This window comes from Trichomycterus rosablanca, unplaced genomic scaffold, assembly GCF_030014385.1.
Source record: "Trichomycterus rosablanca isolate fTriRos1 unplaced genomic scaffold, fTriRos1.hap1 scaffold_209, whole genome shotgun sequence".
In the NCBI taxonomy this organism is placed as follows: domain Eukaryota; kingdom Metazoa; phylum Chordata; class Actinopteri; order Siluriformes; family Trichomycteridae; genus Trichomycterus; species Trichomycterus rosablanca.
Window position 1 is genome coordinate 40,404 of NW_026947037.1, and position 16,303 is coordinate 56,706.

General features: G+C 44.1%; 1 long non-coding RNA gene across 1 annotated transcript; it reads left to right on the top strand.

The window, feature by feature from the left end:
• Window positions 1-12,849: 12,849 nt before the first annotated feature.
• On the top strand, window positions 12,850-13,945 carry LOC134306673 (uncharacterized). Its single transcript, XR_010009394.1, has 2 exons — window positions 12,850-12,921; window positions 13,553-13,945. It is a non-coding gene; the product is annotated as an uncharacterized LOC134306673 (long non-coding RNA).
• Window positions 13,946-16,303: the final 2,358 nt, after the last annotated feature.

Consider the following 16,303-nt stretch of genomic DNA (forward strand, 5'->3'; position numbering starts at 1 on the left):
ACAAAAGAAGAATTGAACACAAAGGTTAATAATTACACCATTAGCTCCACATGTTTTTATGTAGCGTTTATGGTATTTTAGCTGGATGGATAGATGGAGGTGAACATGTCAGACATCCCAAGTTGCAAAAACTCATTTCAGGAAAAAAAAAAAGCTAAAAACCTCTCGCACACAGCAAAGGATATGGGGGTGATAACAGAACTTTTAGGAGCTGCTAACTGAGCTACTAAACTAACTGTTTACGTCACAAAGACATCAATGTGTACTACATAGTGCACCAGATAGTGTGCAAGATAATGGATTTATGTTCCCTACATAGTGCACTAGATTGTATATTAAAAAAGAATTAGTGAATAGATAGTGAATTAGACAATTGGTTTATGTTCCCTACACAGTGCACTAGAGAGTGTATTAGTTAACACATTCATGTTCACTACATAGTGCACTAGAAAGTATAACTAGATGATGATTTATGTTCCCTACTTAGTGCACTAGACAGTAAATTATACAATTGATTTATGTTCCCTACACAGTGCGCTAGATTGTATATCAGATAACGGATTTAATACACGATCGTATTAAAAAAGTCTGTGTCGTCTGTGTGTGTGTGTGTGTGTGTGTGTGCTCTTGGCCGCTCGTTCTAGATTCCGGGAGATTTTATCTGACTTGTGGGAATCAGGGAGCCGCTATGTATATGCGGGAGACTCCCAAAACTTCCGGGAGACTTGGGATGTCTGTAGTGTAGTCCTCTCTAAAGCTACCTGAGAGATACAGGATAGTGGTGGGCGAATCGATCCAAATATCGATAGTATCGATACCAATGTTGTTATCGGAATCGGATCAATACTAGCGTGATGGGATGTTTTCACATTTTAAAACCTATTCTTCAGTTTTAATGTTGTACTGTACTTTGTTTTAAGACAGATAAAAAGTGCAGTGAAAGGAATTAATTTAGTTTTATTATATTATTGTTTATGAACAAAAAAAACTTTCTATGAAAAAGAATCGACGTTCTTTAATATTTTTCTGTACTTTATTTTACAAAAAGCCAGAGTGTACAATGAGAGGGGGAATTATGTTTCTTATTATATAACTGTTTCTCAACAAAAACCCCAGACTTCATTAAAGTTTATTACAATAATAAAATTACTTTTTAGTCAAAAGCAAAGTGATGATACATTCACCTCATAAATCATGATACACTGCTCTTCCCTACATGAAAGTAAGTACAAAGTATCAGTATCGGATCGATATCGGCGATACTGGCCCTGTATTTACTTGGTATCGGATCGATATCAAATTTTGCAGTATCGCACACCACTAATACAGATGTGCTAATGGAGATGTTTTACTGCTAAGCTGCTGTTCAACTCCAGTCCAGTTGGTGGCGCTGGTGCGTCTTAAGTTGTTCTGCCAACCGCCATTAAACATCATAAGAAGAACAAGAAGCTGCTGTGTTTGTACTGTAGAGCCTCATCTGTAAGTAAAATATGTATTTAATTATAACCCTTATATTTAATTATAACCACATTCTAATTAATAATAAAGCTAGAGTTCATAATAAAACATCACTGTGAGGATTTGAGGAGCTTTAACTCCAGTTTTATTTAAACAAACAAACTATTAGCTGCTCCGCTAACTGTTAGCATCACACATGATTCAGTACTGATGAACCGATTCATTGAACCGACGAATCAGTGGATTGTAACGGATTCAGAGTTTATTCATTATTAAATCTAACATTTTGATATAAACGCGTCACATTTTCAGCTTTGTTTACAGTTTTTGATGTTTTATAGAAACAGCGAGTTCTTGTAGCTTTGTTTACAGGTTGTTTTACAGGTTTATAGTAAAAGTTAAAAGTATTAGTACAGCACTGTTATTGGGAGTGGATGAGAAACTAGATGTAAAGAACATCAGAAAGTTTTGATCTAAACTTCTGTAAACAGATTCTGTCATTTATCATTAATCCAAACGTAAGAATCTGTGATTTCTTCCAAGTTACAAAAACACATTTCTTATGTTTAGGCTGATTCATGTATTTTGGAAATGTTTTAAGGCCAACTTAATCATTTCACTTTGGGCCACAAAACCACTTCCACCTAGTGCTGGACAATAATTCGATATATATATATATATACAGGGGTTGGACAATGAAACTGAAACACCTGGTTTTAGACCACAATAATTTATTAGTATGGTGTAGGGCCTCTTTTGCGACCAATACAGCGTCAATTCGTCTTGGAAATGACATATACAAGTCCTGCACAGTGGTCAGAGGGATTTTAAGCCATTCTTCTTGCAGGATAGTGGCCAGGTCACTACGTGATGCTGGTGGAGGAAAACGTTTCCTGACTCGCTTCTCCAAAACACCTCAAAGTGGCTCAATAATATTTAGATCTGGTGACTGTGCAGGCCATGGGAGATGTTCAACTTCACTTTCATGTTCATCAAACCAATCTTTCACCAGTCTTGCTGTGTGTATTGGTGCAGTGTCATCCTGATACACGGCACCGCCATTGGATGCACATGGTCCTCCAGAATGGTTCGGTAGTCCTTGGCAGTGACGCGCCCATCTAGCACAAGTATTGGGCCGAGGGAATGCCATGATATGGCAGCCCAAACCATCACTGATCCACCCCCATGCTTCACTCTGGGCATGCAACAGTCTGGGTGGTACGCTTCTTTGGGGCTTCTCCACACCGTAACTCTCCCGGATGTGGGGAAAACAGTAAAGGTGGACTCATCAGAGAACAATACATGTTTCACATTGTCCACAGCCCAAGATTTGCGCTCCTTGCACCATTGAAACCGACGTTTGGCATTGGCACGAGTGACCAAAGGTTTGGCTATAGCAGCCCGGCCGTGTATATTGACCCTGTGGAGCTCCCGACGGACAGTTCTGGTGGAAACAGGAGAGTTGAGGTGCACATTTAATTCTGCCGTGATTTGGGCAGCCGTGGTTTTATGTTTTTTGGATACAATCCGGGTTAGCACCCGAACATCCCTTTCAGACAGCTTCCTCTTGCGTCCACAGTTAATCCTGTTGGATGTGGTTTGTCCTTCTTGGTGGTATGCTGACATTACCCTGGATACCGTGGCTCTTGATACATCACAAAGACTTGCTGTCTTGGTCACAGATGCGCCAGCAAGACGTGCACCAACAATTTGTCCTCTTTTGAACTCTGGTATGTCACCCATAATGTTGTGTGCATTGCAATATTTTGAGCAAAACTGTGCTCTTACCCTGCTAATTGAACCTTCACACTCTGCTCTTACTGGTGCAATGTGCAATTAATGAAGATTGGCCACCAGACTGGTCCAATTTAGCCATGAAACCTCCCACACTAAAATGACAGGTGTTTCAGTTATTTTGTCCAACCCCTGTAGGTATTGAGCAAACTCTCAATAAATACCAAATTTTGGACAGCATTAGTGTATTTATAACTAACACTTTTCCTTTCAATGTCAGGTTTCTCATTCTCCTTTCCACTCCTTTAATGGCACTCTCCCATGTTAATTCATTTGTTTTTTTTTTTATATCTTTTCCTATGAATAGACCTAGTATCTTCATACTTTCTTTTTCTTCTTTAAACGGTATGTTTTCTGGTATTGCATCTATTTGTCCTATTCTCATATATTTGGTTTTCCCTATATTAACTTTTGCTCCTGTTCCTTTACAGTATACAGTAATCCCTCGCTATATCGCGCTTCGACTTTTGCGGGCTTCACTCTATAGCGGATTTTATTTGCAAGCATGTCTAAATATAAATCGCGGATTTTTCGCTGGTTCGTGGATTTCTGCAGACAAGGGGTGTGTTTGAAAAGCTAGCTCTCTTTCTACATAGACGCATTTTACGTCATCCTGTGCGCGCTCCCGATTAGGAGGCTGTTCCAAATCCTAGATGCCTTAATATCCTCACTTCTTAACGTTTCAACGTTATTTTCACTCAAAAATGAGTGTGCATCCGATGCTTCCTTAGTGATCAAGACAATCCCAGAATTCATTGCGGGTCAGGTGCTCCTCTCTTGCAGAAAAATAAACATGGCTGAAGGTACGGACAAACGAATGGAGTTCTTTTCAAACGTAATAAACTTGTATAAACTTGTACCGAGTGTTTTTATTTGCAAGTTCGGGCTTGTCAGGAAATGTAACCATTATCGTTACATGACGAGAGATGTTATATTGACGTTAGCATGCTGTGCTACCTCAATCCATTGGTTTTAATGACAAGATGCTAAATGCTAAAGCCGATGGAATCGGGTTATAAAAATAACCATATAAACACGTTTTTACTTCGCGGATTTTCACCTTTCGCGGAGGGTTCTGGAACGCAAGCCCCGCGATCGAGGAGGGATTACTGTATTTCTAATATTTCAACTGCCTTTTTCACACTTAAGAGGTCTTGAAGTACCATTGTGGTATCATCAGCATATTGATATATGGGTTCATGGTTTTTATTTCCTTCAATTGTAATTCCTTTAATTTCTTTATTCTCTTTTATCATTAACCCTAATGGTTCAGCAACCATTGTATATAGGAGGGCTGAGAGTGGGCATCCTTGTGTTATTGATCTTGTGACATTGAAGCAATCCGTTATAAAACCATTACACTTAACGCATGTTACAATTCCATAATAAAAATTTTTTATCCATTTTAAAAACTTTTCCCCAGAACCAAATTTATTTATAACATTAAATAAAAATTGATGTTCCACTCTATCGAAAGCCTTTTTAATGTCTATATTTATCAAGTATCCTTTTAAGTTTTTTTCTTTCATAAATAATATTATGTCCCTTAAGCTACCCACCGTATCCGCAATGTCTCTTCCTTCCACCCCATATGCTTGAGTTGTTTTAACAATCATTGGTGTAACTTTTTTTAATCTGTTTGCAATTATTTTTGCTAGTATTTTGACGTCTGTATTTAGCATTGTTATTGGTCTATAATTTTGTAGTTCATTAACACTTCCTTTTTTCTTAAATATTAATTTAATCATTGCTATTTTCATGCTCTCACTCAATTCGGCTTTGTTAAAAATTTCATCATATATTTCTTTTAGAATTGGAACTAGAATTATTTTAAAATTTTTATAAAATTAATTTGTTAATCCATCCAAACCAGGACTTTTCTTTGGCTTTAATTGTTCAATTGCAGTTAATATTTCTTCCTCTGTTATTTCACTATCACACTCTTCTTGGTCTTCCTCCGAGACTTTTGTTTTAATTTGTTCTAGTAGTTTCTCTTCTGCTGTTCTATCTACACCCCTGCTTCTAAACAAGTCCTCATAAAATTCTTTAATAACTTTTAGTACGATTGTGGTGGTGCTCCGGTACCTTTAAGTGTGCTGCAGCCGTGTCGCATCGTTGGTTACGTCATTACGCTGGCTCGTTGTTCGGCGTTAGCGATAGTCTTTAAATTCACGGTGCGGACACGACCAGTGGAGCAAGCTCGGGCTGTTTCATGCAGTTCCGCCTGGCCATCAGGATTGGTTTTGCTGTTATTGCTCGTTCGCGAGCGATCCGTTTGTGGAGGCAACGGTTGGTATTTTCACGTTTCTCTCTGGAGGGAATTCCGTTCGGTGGCCTGCGTTCTGAAGTGGCTCCTTTGGGCTCTATCTGTGCTTTGCAGTGGTTTATTCAGTTTGCTTTCTCCCCGCGTTCTGGATCCATACTCGTGACTTTTGTCTCCGAGACCAGCTGGGTATTCGGGTTTGGTGTACATTAATATTGGACTTTAGGCTGCCAGGTGCTCTCATCTTTCCTCTATTGGATTTATAACCAGCTTTGCATCGTCGGGCTCCACTCCGGCTGTTGTTCTGCTTTCATTGTGCTTTTATTATAGTATATTTCCACGCTGTTGCTTGTTTTGGATTGTGGCGGCATCCCACTGGGAGGGGCCGTGTGCCGCCATTTCAAACAGCAGCGTGTGTGGGTTAACTTTAATTAGTGTATGTGTGAGGGTGTGTGGGGTGGTAAGTGGGTATTAACCACTCGTTATCGAGTATGTTGTTTTTGTGATTTGGTTTATTTTATTTTTTCGTTTGATGATTGATTTATTTAGTTATTTTCTGGGTTATGATTTCTTTGGTTGATTTTCTTTTTGATTTCTATATACATTCTGTGGGGCAGTGGTTGGGTTTTCAGGGCCTGTGTGGGCCTCACCTTTGTTCCTCACGACTTGCTGGGTTGGTAATGGTGCCTTGCTGTGCCCTCTTGGGGATGTGATATTTGCTTGGGGTGTATAGCTTACCGTGTGTGTGTGCTGTCACTGTTTTGTAAATTGCTCTACTGCTGGTCCCGTGGGCTCAGCTATTCCCGGCGGGTACTGTATAGTGTTAATCATATTTTCTGTTTTCTTTTCTCTTTTTCTTTGGCAGGATTGGGGACGATCAGTAGTGGGGGCCAACCCAGTGGTGGTGGGTATCCAGAGTTCACCTTTATGGTAGTGTAGCGTCACTTGGGTGTACAGTGCAGTGTAGATCACGTGTGGTCCTTTCAACCCACTCCGTAAGTACGGTCCTCCTGCTGGTAAGCCCTCTCTTGCCTTTCTTCTTTTATTATTTTGATTTTCTAGTATTGGTGTTTGTTCTGTATGTTTGGTATGTTGACGTGTTATTCTGGTGGGCTTACCTCTAACCATACCCGCAGTAGTGTGTAAATAAGTGAGTATATGTGTGTGTGTTTGGGTGTAACCATTTTAACAAAAGATTTAAGAATATATTGTGAATACGCTTGAAAGTAAATAAATATGTATACGATTAGAAATAGAACCCTGTCTCTGTCTTGATTGCACGGACTTGTTTGCTATTGGGCGGGTATCTTGTGAACTTTGGAAACCGTGATCAATTTGGGGCGTTTGTAATTATAAACTCTTTTCCCCTCGGGGGCCTATACCCCCCGGGGGTGGCGTTGTCGAAAGTACCTTCCGGGTTTCTGCCATCTATCACAAATTGGCGTTGGTCGGCAGGATATGCATGAAAGCAGAGACATTGGTTCTGTTATCTGTTGTTTCATGTTTGTAATATAAAGTTGTTATATGGTTGAATGAATGAGTATCGCTGAATGAGTGGCGTGAGTTTTTCTTTTAGAAGCAGAACGGCAGCCGGTGCTGGGAGCCTGTAGTCCCGTGGAGCTCTGCCCAGTTATTTTTTGTGAGTTTTTGAATACGTAAAAATTTGTTTGGTGCCTTCGTATAACATGTCGGAGGAAACGCAACAACTTAGGGACCAGTTGGCCCAGTTGAGAGCTGAACATGAGCGCTTAAAGGCGGCTCGCTCTGACCAAGCTATAGATGCGAGTACGTCCAGGGCTAGTGCTCCAACTGTATCCACTACCGAACGTTTAGTCTTTATCCCTAGGGAAAAGAAGTGCCCAGTGTTTAGGGGAAATGTAGGCATAAGTATCGAGGCGTGGAAGGAGGAAGCGGAGGCCTGTATGCGGGCTCGTTGCTTGTCTACCATTGATAGAGCCTATTTTCTTTTTGATAATTTGGAGGGCGAGGCGCGGGAAGAGATTCGATATAGGTCCAGGGAGGAAAAAGAAAACCCGGAGACCATTTTTGGCATCTTGCAGGAGCTTTACGGTTGTCCACAGTCATACGTTGCCTTGCAGGAGGCATTCTTTTCTCGGAAACAGCAAGAGGGGGAGTCGCTTCTTGAGTTTTCTATCGCCTTGATGACCCTAATGGATAAGGTTAGACGGAGCGCGCCCGAGGGGATTCTTAATGTAGATGTTATTCTGCGTGATCAGTTTGTGGAACATGTTAGCGAGGGTGCTCTGCGTCGTGACTTGAAAAGCTTCATCCGGACTAAACCGTTGGCCACGTTGATTGAGGTTCGTAAGGAAGCAATTCGTTGGGAACGGGAGGGCTCGGCTGAACCCCTACGGCCGCGTAGTTGCTCTTTACCCTCCAGCGATCGAGTCTTCGGGGTCCCTGGTACATCTTGTTCCGTGAGTAGTGATTCTCGCGGTGGGCCCCCGACAAGGTCTGATATGGAAAAATTACAGGCTGACGTGGCAAAGCTTATGGAGTTGGTGCAACAACAACAGGCTCAGCTTCAGAGTCTTTCTCACGGTGCGGCTGCACGGGGGGAGCCACAGAGGCGTGGTCGATCTCCCCGGGAAGGACCTATCATCTGCAGACGCTGCCGTCAATCAGGCCACTATGCTGGGGACTGTGATGGGGAGCGAGTGGTGGGGCCCCCACTAGTCCCTCCTAATAGAGGCCTTAGGCCTCTTGAGCATCGGCCTCCCCACCTGAATCAGCCATCGGAAAACTGATGCCCGCCGGACTGAAGAGTCACAGTCCGGAGGGGGCTTTTCTTGGCTCAGGCACTGCGTTTGATCCCCTTACTGTTGCTAATGCTTTACTTTCCAACTGTCCACATTTGCTTGTCTTGATGGGTGGGGTTCATGTTCCATGTCTTATTGACACAGGGTCTATGGTGTCGACCATCACTGAAAGTTTCTTCTCGGCCCATTTTGAACCTCTGGGGCAGGAGCGTTTACAATCATGTCATTGGTTACAACTTCGAGCCGCTAATGGTCTAGAGATTCCATATTTGGGCTATTTGGAACTAGATGTCGAGCTCTGTGGAAAAAGTATGCGTGACTGCGGTGTTCTGGTTGTTCGTGACCCCTTGGGGGGCATGGCCGCTAAAATTCCAGGGGTTCTTGGCATGAATGTGATTAGTAGGTGTTATCAGGAATTGTTCGGGCAACATGGTCCCACGCTTTTCGATCTTCCATCTGTGTCTACAGCCCCACAGCCGGTGGTGAGAGCGTTGCAGCACTGCCATCAGGCTGAAGTCCAGCCTATGATCAGGACCAGTGGCACTGTGAACGTTGGGGGTCGAAGGCCGTGGCGGGTTCCGGGGGGGACTATGAAGTTGATCCCGGCTACCTGTCCCGAGTGTCATTCTGGATTCGGCACGCTTTTCGAGCCCGCAGATTGGGGATTGCCAGGGGGGTTGCTGGTTTCTCCAGCCCTTGTGCAAGTGACGCGTGGTTCCGTGCAGGTCCCTGTAGTCAACGTTGGTTGTACGGACATTTTGCTCTACCCCCGTACTAGGCTTGGACTTCTGAGCACTGTGTCCATTGTTAGTTTGCCACGAGATGTGGTGGAGGTTCATTCGGTTACTGCCACTATTTGTTCCCAGTCGCCTGCCCCGTTGTCAGTGGAGGAACAAATTGGGGCTGTGGATTTGTCGCCCCTGTCTGCCGAGGAACAGGCAGAGGTTCGTGCACTGCTTTTGAGGTATTCCTCAGTCTTCTCTGCCCATGAGGGAGATTTGGGGTGTACTACCTTAATTTCCCACGATATCCCACTGTTAGATCAGACCCCGGTCCGACAGCGCTATAGGCGCCTTGCTCCTTCCGACTACGAGGCTGTGAAAACTCACATCAACCAGCTTCTCCAGGCGAAGGTCATAAGAGAGAGCAGTAGTCCATTTGCTTCTCCCCTGGTTCTAGTTAGGAAAAAGGATGGAAGCTTACGGCTTTGCGTGGATTATCGCTTGTTAAATGCGAGGACTCGGAAGGATGCCTTCCCTCTTCCTCGAATTGAGGAGACGTTGGACATGTTGGGGGGTGCCCGCTGGTTTTCCACAATGGATTTGGCCAGTGGGTACAACCAAGTCCCCGTGTCGGAGGGCGATCGGGCCAAGACGGCATTTTGTACACCGTTCGGGTTGTTCGAATGGAACAGAATGCCGTTTGGGCTTTGCAACGCGCCGGGCACGTTTCAAAGATTGATGCAACGTATGTTCGGCGACCAACAGTGTCAGTCTGTTCTGCTGTATCTTGACGATATCGTGATCTTTTCGTCTACCGTAGCACAACACCTACAACGCCTGGAGATGGTTTTGACCCGGTTGCAGGCAGAGGGACTGAAGGCCAAGCTGGGGAAGTGTGCGTTTTTCAAACCCGAGGTTCGTTACTTGGGGCATGTGATTTCCCAGCAGGGGGTCTCCACCGACCCTGATAAGGTGGAAGCAGTTTTAAAATGGCGGCGACCTACCAACGTGTCTGAGCTTCGCTCATTTCTTGGCTTTGCCAGCTATTATCGACGTTTCGTCGAAGGTTTTGCAAAATTGGCGGCCCCATTACATCGGTTGGTAGCTGGATTAAGCGGGAGCCGATCCAGGCAGGCCTCAGGGCAGCAGTTTCAGGACGCCTGGTCGGGGGAGTGTGAGGTAAGTTTCGACGGGCTTAAAAATAAGCTCGTCGCTGCACCAGTACTGGCGTATGCGGACTTTAGCCGGCCATTCATCCTGGAAGTAGACGCAAGCTATAGGGGCTTAGGTGCGGTACTTTCTCAGGAGGTGGATGGCAAGGTTCGGCCTGTTGCGTACGCCAGTAGGACCTTGAGACCGACGGAGCGAAACATGAGCAATTATAGCTCCATGAAACTTGAGTTTCTCGCCCTAAAGTGGGCGATTACAGAGAAATTCCGGGAGTATCTCCTGGGGCAGAAGTGCTTAGTTTACACAGATAATAACCCTTTGAGCCATCTCACCTCTGCGAAGCTAGGGGCCGTAGAACATCGATGGGCTGCACAGTTAGCCTCGTTCGATTTTGAACTTAAATATCGATCAGGAAAGTCCAACCGTAATGCCGACGCGCTTTCGCGGCAATACCAACCTGATGGAGAGGGGGCAGGTGACCTGGCCTCAGGGACGGCGGTCCCCAGGTTGCTGCAACAGGTAGCGGCTTGGGGAGACCGCGTTACAGCTTCCCAGTTGGTGGTCTCGGTATTGCCATCCCATGCTTCCCCAGATTTGCGCGCTTTACAGGCAAGTGACCCTATTATTCAGTCGGTCCTGGTCTTTTGGAAGGATCGTAGGCGGCCAAATCGTGAAGAAAGGGAAACCCTTTCGCCCTTGGCTCTCGTCCTGTTGCGCCAGTGGGATCGGTTAGTCGAAAATGAAGGAGTGCTTTATCGACGTGTTCTGCACCACAGTGGTCGCGAGGAGTGCCGTCAGCTGCTTCTGCCAGCTGTTTTGCGGTCAGAGGTCCTGCAACAACTCCATCAACAGCATGGCCACCAAGGGGCTAATCGGACCCTTGAGTTGGTCCGGCAGCGGTGTTACTGGCCACGAATGTTTGCAGAGGTGCGCCAGTGGTGTGAGGAGTGCCCTAGGTGCCAGGTGGCTAAGGAGACGGCTCCGCCAGCCTCCACATTCATGGGCCATTTGTTGGCATCTCGGCCTAATGAAACAGTAGCCGTTGATTTTACAGTCCTGGAGCCTACGACGGGTGGGGTGGAGAACGTCTTGGTAATCACTGACGTCTTTAGTAAGTACTCCATTGCAGTTCCAACACGGGATCAGCGGGCCCCGACCGTTGCCCAGGTCTTGATCACGGAGTGGTTTTATAGGTTTGGTATCCCTGGTCGGCTTCATTCCGACCAGGGGCGCTGTTTCGAGGGCATATTAATCCAACAACTTTGTAGTATGTATGGGATCCAGAAGTCGCGAACAACCCCGTACCACCCGGCTGGGAACGGGCAATGCGAACGGTTCAACCGTACGTTGCACAATCTGCTGCGTACCCTGCCGGTCTCTCGTAAGCGCGACTGGGCTACTTGCTTGCCACATGTACTATTCTGCTATAACACCACTCCGCATCAGTCCACAGGAGAATCGCCACACTTCCTAATGTTTGGACAGGAGCCGCAACTGCCAGTGGACTTTCTGCTAGGCCGAGTTCGGCCGCCGGCTCAGGGGAGAGTGTGTGATTGGATACAGGAACATCAGACTCGGCTTCAAGTGGCATTCGATGGGGCTAGGGAACGTCTGGCAGCGACGGCGGAATACCGCAAAGACAAGCATGATGCACGGGTGCGGAGCCCGGCTTTAAAAGTAGGACAGCTGGTGTACGTACGTGACTTCAGCGTGCGGGGTCGAAATAAAATCCAAGACCGGTGGAGCTCCTTGGTACACACGGTTGTGCGTGCTCCTTTGGAAGCTGGGGCCGTGTATACCATCGCCCCTGTCGGTGACCCGACAAAACTGAAGCACGTGCATCGCAGTATGCTGAAAGGACTGGTGGGGCCTCATGCCCCTGATAATCACCTGGGGTTGACCCAACCTGGAGAATCAACTCCCACTGACTCAGGGGAGCTGTCTAGTGAGGAAGACGTTCTCCTTGGGGAGCCGGTAGGTAACACCGGCCCATATGTTCCTGCTGGGCCTTACGCCCCCCAAGGTTGTGCTCCAGGGGGAGGCGAGGGGCTGGGTCAGAATAGTCAGGATGTCCCTTTTAGTAGCTCGGCTGCGGGCCCGTCGGCCATTCGGCCGCCAGGTCGCAGCCCTTGTCGGGGTGAGCAATTGCCACGTCGTACCACCCGGGCCACTGCGGGGCAACATTCCAACCCGCATCGGTTGCCTTGCGGGGCGACTATAAATTTTTGATGTTACCTCCATTTGGATATGGGGACGTATATGTGGTATCGTCGGGCCGACGATAAAAGATGTGGCGGGTAGATTGTGGTGGTGCTCCGGTACCTTTAAGTGTGCTGCAGCCGTGTCGCATCGTTGGTTACGTCATTACGCTGGCTCGTTGTTCGGCGTTAGCGATAGTCTTTAAATTCACGGTGCGGACACGACCAGTGGAGCAAGCTCGGGCTGTTTCATGCAGTTCCGCCTGGCCATCAGGATTGGTTTTGCTGTTATTGCTCGTTCGCGAGCGATCCGTTTGTGGAGGCAACGGTTGGTATTTTCACGTTTCTCTCTGGAGGGAATTCCGTTCGGTGGCCTGCGTTCTGAAGTGGCTCCTTTGGGCTCTATCTGTGCTTTGCAGTGGTTTATTCAGTTTGCTTTCTCCCCGCGTTCTGGATCCATACTCGTGACTTTTGTCTCCGAGACCAGCTGGGTATTCGGGTTTGGTGTACATTAATATTGGACTTTAGGCTGCCAGGTGCTCTCATCTTTCCTCTATTGGATTTATAACCAGCTTTGCATCGTCGGGCTCCACTCCGGCTGTTGTTCTGCTTTCATTGTGCTTTTATTATAGTATATTTCCACGCTGTTGCTTGTTTTGGATTGTGGCGGCATCCCACTGGGAGGGGCCGTGTGCCGCCATTTCAAACAGCAGCGTGTGTGGGTTAACTTTAATTAGTGTATGTGTGAGGGTGTGTGGGGTGGTAAGTGGGTATTAACCACTCGTTATCGAGTATGTTGTTTTTGTGATTTGGTTTATTTTATTTTTTCGTTTGATGATTGATTTATTTAGTTATTTTCTGGGTTATGATTTCTTTGGTTGATTTTCTTTTTGATTTCTATATACATTCTGTGGGGCAGTGGTTGGGTTTTCAGGGCCTGTGTGGGCCTCACCTTTGTTCCTCACGACTTGCTGGGTTGGTAATGGTGCCTTGCTGTGCCCTCTTGGGGATGTGATATTTGCTTGGGGTGTATAGCTTACCGTGTGTGTGTGCTGTCACTGTTTTGTAAATTGCTCTACTGCTGGTCCCGTGGGCTCAGCTATTCCCGGCGGGTACTGTATAGTGTTAATCATATTTTCTGTTTTCTTTTCTCTTTTTCTTTGGCAGGATTGGGGACGATCAGTAGTGGGGGCCAACCCAGTGGTGGTGGGTATCCAGAGTTCACCTTTATGGTAGTGTAGCGTCACTTGGGTGTACAGTGCAGTGTAGATCACGTGTGGTCCTTTCAACCCACTCCGTAAGTACGGTCCTCCTGCTGGTAAGCCCTCTCGTGCCTTTCTTCTTTTATTATTTTGATTTTCTAGTATTGGTGTTTGTTCTGTATGTTTGGTATGTTGACGTGTTATTCTGGTGGGCTTACCTCTAACCATACCCGCAGTAGTGTGTAAATAAGTGAGTATATGTGTGTGTGTTTGGGTGTAACCATTTTAACAAAAGATTTAAGAATATATTGTGAATACGCTTGAAAGTAAATAAATATGTATACGATTAGAAATAGAACCCTGTCTCTGTCTTGATTGCACGGACTTGTTTGCTATTGGGCGGGTATCTTGTGAACTTTGGAAACCGTGATCAATTTGGGGCGTTTGTAATTATAAACTCTTTTCCCCTCGGGGGCCTATACCCCCCGGGGGTGGCGTTGTCGAAAGTACCTTCCGGGTTTCTGCCATCTATCACACTTTCTTTGTTCCTTTTTTATTTTCTCCTTTAGAGTTTAATACTTCCTTTATTATGGATGTACTGTAGCTTGTTTACTTTTCTCTAATTCAAAAAAGAATTTAGTGCTTCTTTCACCTTCAACTGCATATTTGACTTTACTCCTAAGTATTAACCCTCTGCATTTTTCTTCTTCAACAGTTTTCATTTTATCCTGCAATGCTAGTAGCCTTTCCATGCTTCCTTTGTTTCTGTTTCTCTCAAGGTTCCTAAGTTCTTTTTCCAGTTCTCTTTGCATTTCTATTTCTTTTAGCTTTTTTATCTTCTGCATTAATTTACAATGTTTGATTGTCAGTTTTTCAATATCGAATTTTAAATTATCCACCATATTATTTTATCAATATTATACAATTTGTCCCTTTTATTCCACATGATCATGTCTTTCACTTGTATGTTGTATAATTTATCTTTTAGAATTTCTTCATTTAGCATCCATACTCCTGGGCCTCTTTTAACCTCTGTAAAGTCCATTACCCAAATTAAATAATTGTGATCACTAAAGGTTGTTTTTTTTATAATAAATCTAATTATAATCTTATTTTCTCTGCCATCTCTTTTGTACATAAAAGCAGGTCTATTCTACTTTGTTTTAAAGTCCCTTGAAAATTTTGCTCTCTTGAGTACTCTATTTTCTTTTCATTCTCCATCTCCATATATCTATTAATTCATATTTTTCCATTAGTGTCTTTAATTGTTCTCTACCTTTATCTGATCTAAACACCATCTCACTGTTAACCTCAAGTTTACTTAATGCAGTGTTAAAATCTCCTAATATTAAGACATTTTCCCATCCAGTTATATTAACCATTACTATTTTAAAAAATTCTGCTTTTTCTCTTTCTTCATTCGGAGCATGTATATTATATAGTATTAATTTCCTTCCATCTTTTTCAACTTGTACAGCTATGCTTTTCCCTACTCCATCACTAAAAATAACTTTTTCTTTTTCATATGTGTTTCTTCTAATTAAAATTGACACCCCTTTCTGTTTTTCTTGTCCATTATTATAAAAAATATTCCCATCCCATTGTGGTTTATATTTTTTGACACTTTCTTCATCCCAACATGTCTCCTGAAAACAATGTCAGCATTCCTGTTATTGGCTAATATCATTTGGAATTTTTCATTTTTGTTTAATCCTCTAGCATTTAAGCATACCACTGTAGTCGCAAGCATTAAAAGTGGAAAAAGTTGAAAGGAAATTGTATAGTATTTCATTTAGTTTCTTTTATTTCATCTAATATCTCAAATTTCCCCATCCTTGTAATCATACCCTTTTCTCCCCTTCTTTCTTTTTGTTTTTCTAAAACTTTTGTTATATTGGGTTTTATTCCCATTTTTATTTTTCTTATACTTTCTATTTTATTTCTTATTACCTCATGTTTACTGTTCTTTTCTTTTTCTTCTTCCTCTTCTAGCTCCATTTCTTCTTGTTGGGATTGTTGCTGCTCCGATGTCCCAGCCTCTGCTTTGTCTTTGGTTCTTATTTCCATCTCCACACTGCTATTGCTGAACTTGACGCTCAAATCAGTCTCTGTTTGTTCTTTTCGTTTTTCCTCGAAACTTTGTTCATCTTCCATTCTTCCACTTTTCTTCTTGGTGTCTTCCTGTATCCTCTTCTTCCTGTGTTTGTGTCTCTGGTTCCTCTTCGTTCAGGTTTTGTCTTTTAGTTTGCTCTTGATCAGTTTCTTTTTGGCATCCTACAGTCCGGGCATCTTTCAACTCTGCACTGATGTGCATAATGTCCCTGCTGCATGCACTGTTTGCACACAAACTCCGGACATGTCCTCATCACGTGATCTGGACTCATACATATCCTGCATGTCTTTACCTGCCTGCTGTGTAAGACCCTAAAGTACTTAGGGCCTTCTGTCGTATCTTTTGTTCTCCTTTTTGTCCATTGTTTTTTTCTCCTTCATTGTTGTTCTCCATATTCTCAATTCCAGTTAAGTTAGAGTCCATTGTTCCTTGTCTTTGTTCCTTTTCGTTGTCTGTGTCAGGTATATCCTCCATTTTGAGAAAATATGCAAGATAAACTGCTCCCCAAGCAGAAACTCTGCTGGGGAGCTATACTCAAAACAAACTTTTTAACTCAGTGCAGTAAATTTTAATTTTAACTGCAACATTAAACAAAAACTTTCA